Source organism: Mustela putorius, unplaced genomic scaffold, assembly GCF_011764305.1.
Source record: "Mustela putorius furo isolate JIRA1106 unplaced genomic scaffold, ASM1176430v1.1 tig00003834_pilon_pilon_pilon, whole genome shotgun sequence".
In the NCBI taxonomy this organism is placed as follows: domain Eukaryota; kingdom Metazoa; phylum Chordata; class Mammalia; order Carnivora; family Mustelidae; genus Mustela; species Mustela putorius.
This window is the reverse complement of record NW_025421987.1, coordinates 55,077,609-55,083,608: the sequence shown is the minus strand read 5'-3', so window position 1 is coordinate 55,083,608 and position 6,000 is coordinate 55,077,609.

The window sequence follows — 6,000 nt, the reverse complement described above, 5'->3', positions numbered from 1 at the left end:
TCCAGTTTCACAAGGATTACAAAGAGTACGTAACTGTGGAATGCCCAAAACATGTAATTGCATTAAGCTGTACCCTGCTTAAAAATCTACCCAGCAGATCTGATAGGGGAAGGATGAGGTTGCCACTCCCTAAAACCACAGTCAATGCTCTCTAGCAAAGTCTTCCAGAAACACACCTGTAGTCAAAGTTGTCTCATTGAAGTCAATTGTCTCGTTGAAGCAAGGGAGGACACACACTGAAGAGAGCCAGGGAGGTCTCCATGAGACGGTGTTGGAAAGGACTTATGAGACTCGGGCTTGGGGGGCCCCTGGGTGGCTCAGTTGGTTTAGCGTCCAACTCTTGATTCAGGCTTAGGGTGTGATCTCAGGGCTGTGAGATCAAGCCCCACGTGAGGCTCCACACTCAGCACCAGTGCGCTTGAGAGTCTTTCCCTCTGTGCTTCCCCTCACCCCTGCACTTCCATGCTTACGCGCACACACGCTCTCTCTAAAATAAATACATAAATATTTTTTTAAAAATTGGGGCTTGGTAGTGACTTGGGGCATAGTTCAAGAAAACAGAACTTTGCCCTTAATTGGAGGCTGTCAGAAAGCAGGGTGATTCTATTATTGGATACTTTAATAATTCTCCTCTAAAAGGCAGAAGGAACAAAATGCATCTAAAGCTGTAACTGGTAACGAAGCAACAGCTAACAACGAGTCTTGGAACACTACGTCAAACACTAATGACGTACCGTATGGTCACTAACATAACGTAATTTAAAAAAAAAAAAGCAACAGCACTCATCCCATAAAGGGGGAGTTTTGTGGTTTTACAATGTTCTTCTTCTTCTTTTTTTTTTTTTAAGATTTATTTTAGAGAGACACAGAGAGAAAAGACTATGAGCAGGGGGAGGGAAGAAGAAGAGAGAATCTCAAGCAGACTCCCTGATGAGCCCAGAGCCCCAGGCAGGGCTCATTCCCACGACCCTGACATCATGACCTGAGCTGAAATCAATAGACACCTAACCCACGGAGCCACCCAGGGGCCCCAACAATGTTCTTCTTTTTCCTCAAACCTGATTATGGAGTTGTCGTGTTTTTTTCTTGCCCCTTATGGTCACAGAGTGTCTTGAGGGTCTCACATAATACCAATCTGTTAAATGGCTGATGTTCCAGAGAAGAACACAAAGTTTTAGCTGTGCGGGCCAACCAGTCCCTACTGCCAACAGAACTTGCTTTTCTCTTTCTCCCCACTGATCAGTCTCAACATCATTAAAAGTTAGGGCAGCTGGAAAGTATGTGTCGTCAGAGGTGATGGAAGAAGAGGTATACCACATTATCTCAGTCTATAGCGTTATCTTGTCAAAAAAGAAGAAAACTGAATCTAAATCTAATTAAGCTCTAAACTAGCACCATCCAGTGGAAATACAGTACAATCCACATATGTGATTTTAAATTTTCTAATAGCTACAATTGAAAAGGCAACAATAAAGAAGTGAAATTATTATCACTATTACTATTATTTTGAGAGAGACAGAGAGAGAGAGAGAGAGAGAGCACAAGAGCAGGGGTTGGGGGAAACACAAGCAGAGGGAAAGAGAAAATCTTAAGCAGGCTCCATGCTCAGCACAGAGCCTGACACAAGGCTCAATCCCACAACCCTGGAATCAGGACCTGAGTTGAAATCAGGAGTCAGATGCCTAACCAACTGAGCCACCCAGGCAGCCCAAGAGGTGAAATTAGTTTTAAAATACATTCTGTTTAGCTAATATGTCCAAAATATTATTTTAGTATGTAATGAATATAAAAACATTAATAAAATATTCTATTTTTAACAGTAAGTCTTTGAAATCTGTTATGTATTTTACACTTATGGCACGTATCAATTCAAATCACATTTAAAATGTCCAATCACCACATGTAGCTAGTAGCTGCCATATGCGCCGTTTAGCTCTAGATCTAACTTTGAGTTTCATGGAAATATGAGAAATAGAGCAATGCCTCTCTCCATCAAAGAATACAATTTGCCTAAATTGCAATTTGTGAAATTCTACACGGAGGACTCAGTTTCTTCAACAAAGAAATGCTAAGGGAAAATAAAAGGCAGGACAAAGTTGTATAGATTAAAGGATTCCTGAGAGATGTACTAACCAAATGCAATCTTTGGAGTCTGTTTGATTTTTTGAGCTGAAAAATAAAACTGTATAAAGATACTTTTGTAGTCATTTGGGGCAACTGAATACAAGAGATTCCTTTTTTTTTTTTTTTTAAGATTTTATTTATTTATTTGCCAGATAGAGAGAGCACACAAGCAGGGGGAGCAGCAGGGAGAGGGAGAAGCAAACTCCCCACTGAGCAGGGAGCCCGATGTGGGACTCTATTCCAGGATCTTGGGATCATGACCTGAGCCGATGGCAGACACTTACCCGAATGAGCCACCCAGGTGTCCCAAAACGTTGTCTTTTATATACTACGAAATTATGATTATTCTGTTGGATGTGATAATATTATTGTAGTTATATTAAAGAAAAAGTTCTTATCTTGTAAAGATGCATACTAAAGTATTTCATGTGTAAAATTGTATCATATTTAGAATTTGCTTTAAAATAGTCCAGAAAAATAGGGGCACCTGGTTGGGTCAGCTGGTACAGCATCCAACTCTCGACTGCAGAGTCATAAGTTTGAACCCCATGTAGGGTATAGAGATAGATAGATGGATAGATAGATAGATAGAAATATTCCAGAAAGTTTAAAAAAAAAAAAGTAGGAACATGTTAAACAAAAATGACAGAATGTGGACATGATGGGTGATGGGTCCCTGAGAGTTTATTGTACTCTTTCCTCTACTGTTGTGTATCTTTTAATATCTCCATAATGAAGTATAGTAGCAATAGGGACCCATGGGGGACAGTCTCTCTCAGCAAGTATTGGGTTATATAGCTGATAAATTCCTCTATAGCTGTAATTCTATAGCTTCAGGATCAAGGAGTTCACATGATGCATTTATACCTCTATCTCTGTCAGAGCTCTTTTGTGGGCTAGGTTGATGCTTTTATGTGGTACAATTACCTCCCATTGGCCAGACCTGGGTCACTCCCCTCTCCCTGATCTGTGGCCAGGGGGAAGACTGTTTTAGTTGGCCAGGATCAGAGCAACTCTGCTTCATGAGGCAAGTTATGCAGTACACAGAACACCACAAGTAAGGAGGCACCATTCCTACCAGATACCATTGTTCTGTATATGAATTACAGCACTTTACGACAGATGGAAGTAAAAATGCAAAAAAATGGTTAGTCCTGGTGGTCATGTGTCTGTCCTCAAACTGGGGGGTGAGGTCAATCCTACCCAAAGGGACAGTGAGGAGCATTTCTCAGGAGTGGGAATGGATGCCCGGCAGACAAAAACCACAGCTGCTCACTGGAAGCCAGTACCAGTCTCCCTAGTTTCTACATGAGGATACAGAGGAATCTGTCTAAATCACATAAAAGTGTAAGAAGGGACAGACTCGAAGAGGTGCCTGGTTCCAGAATACACTCAGCTTCCATTGAACCACCCCAGTTCACGGTCCTTAACAGGACAAGTATAAACCTATTTGGTGTTCAAATCCCTCCATGAATATTCCTCAGCCCCCATTCATCCAATCTGAACCCTCACCATTCAAATTTGAATCTACCCCAGGAATGAGTCTCTACTGCTCTCACGCATTCCTGCTAAGAACCAATGATCCTACTATTCTACACATTTGAAATAACCATTCTCTCCAAAGCTCAAAGCCTTATGCCTCCTTAAAGTCAAGAGCAAAACTTTCATCACAAACTCCAACTTCTTCCCACAAAAGCAAAGATTTTACATTGGTTTTAAGTAACCCCAACTCACCAAATTCCCCAATGGGAGGAAGCTAGTGGTCACAGCTTTCCTTATAACACATCGGAGATGCTTTTAGAACATCCAAACTCCACTTCTTAGAATTCTTTCTACACGCCAGCACCACCCCACCCCACCCCCCGCGCGAGCCCGCCAGCAACAAGAGTGGGCAGCCAGCAGCCATGTTTGCATTGCGGGAGGCTGTCAGTCTGGCCTTAGTGATTGGACAGGACATTTCCAGCTGGTTGAAGCTGCTCCAACAGATTTTCATCTGCAACGTGGACTTAAGAGCCAAGATCAGGCACTGCTTTATTCTTTAGGGAAAGGAGCTGGAAGAGAGAGAACCATAAACTCAAAATGTACAGGCTGGCTGCCTCTGAGCCTGTAGTCTGGAAAACAGTGAGAGCCAGTCCAGGGAAAGAGGAAGAAAAGTAAATATCCTCTTTATGAGGAATAATTAAAGAGCCCAGGTTGCTTCATCCTGGAGGCTCCCCAGTTCCTGATTCCAGTGTCAAGGCCTGCTGGCACTGCCTACCCTTTTTATCCCACGTGAGACCCCCTAAATTAGTCTGAAGTAAGTTCCATCTTCTGCCTTCAGAGGGCCCAGGCAGACCTGCCCCAAGGCAGGGCACGCAGTGGGCACTTAATTTTGCATCCGGTGAATGCAATGATAACATCAACAATTTGCACGTTATCTCTGGTTACATGGTATCCAGCTGTTCATTTACCAAGGTTATTTGCGTTTGCACTTGAGAGGTGGGGGGAGGCTGGTGGCAAGAGGCAGAGTCCCCAGCGGACTCAGGCAGAGCCTCAGGAACGGCAGGGCAACAGGGATGGACAGCACGGAGGGCCACACTGGGGAAGACGGAAGAAGCAGAACAGGAAGAAGTGAGGAAGGCTCCCCACAGCCCAGCCGGGTGTATAGAGGCAATAACAGGGCCACTCACCTGGTTCGACCATATAAAAGGGAAGGAGCATGTCCGCAGGGAAGCGAGGAGGCCTGGGGAGAAGAGAGATGCACAGACTTTTCTACCTTTTCTAAATTTCCGCAGCACAGACAGCTGGAGAAACCAATTTTTAAAAATCACCTGCTTTCCATTATGGAGTCAGATTCCCCCTTTTATTATCATCTCTTTTCTCAGACTCAATGACAGTCTGTTATTGGATTTTTAATCTGATGAAATTGATGTTGAAGGAGAGGAATGTATTATTTGAGGCCTCAAGGTTATGTCAATTTTGCTGGTTCTCAATGATCCACATTCTGTGTCGGGCCCTACATGAATGAGGCTCTCTGGGGAATCCTAAATGAGGCTGGGGAGGCGGGGGGAACGGGGAAGGTATTCGGGACTATCTCTCCCCTCTGCCTTTCTTCACTTCTCACTAAGGACGAGACCTGTTTTGTCTCACTAAGAGAGAGATCCAAGAATAAACAGTCCAGGGAGAGTGCTGACATGCAACTCTAGCTCAACAGCTAGCTCAGAAAGAGGCAGGGAGCAGGGGTCTGATTTGGGGCGGCATGTGAAGGGAAAGGGCGGAAGCCTCCCCACGGTAAATCGGAGTTTCAAAATCTCCATACCTTCATACGCACGGCTCCCTCTCCCGGGACTGCATTCTGTACCCCTTCACCCCTTCTTTGCTTGTCATACTCCTACTCCTGCTCCAAGACCCAAATGAACAAAACCACCCAATCCTGTACATTTCTAGTTATATTACATAAAGATCTATAAAGAAAAAAAAACACTCAACTGAAATAATGTCCCTTTTCTTACTACCTTCCTCATACTTCTCCAAGAAGCGCTAGTTTCATCCTCCTCTCTTTTCCTGCCTCTACTATGGCATTTATCTCACTGTTCCAGAGTTTCAAAAAGATCGCCAGCACCATAGCCAAGTGATTAACAGCACAGATACTGGAGGTAAAATCACCTGGATCCAAGTACCAGTTCTGCCATGTGCCAGCTGTGTGACCTGGCGCAAGATACTAAACCTCCAAGATCCTTACTTTCTTCACCTATAAAATGGGGGTAACAGTCCATGCATCATAGCGTTCTTGTAAGAATTAAATGTGAGGTGCTTGAAAGGGTGTCTGATATATAGTTAGCACGGTGTAAGAGGGAGCTACTACAATATCGTTCACCTTCTGAGCTGCTCACTCCC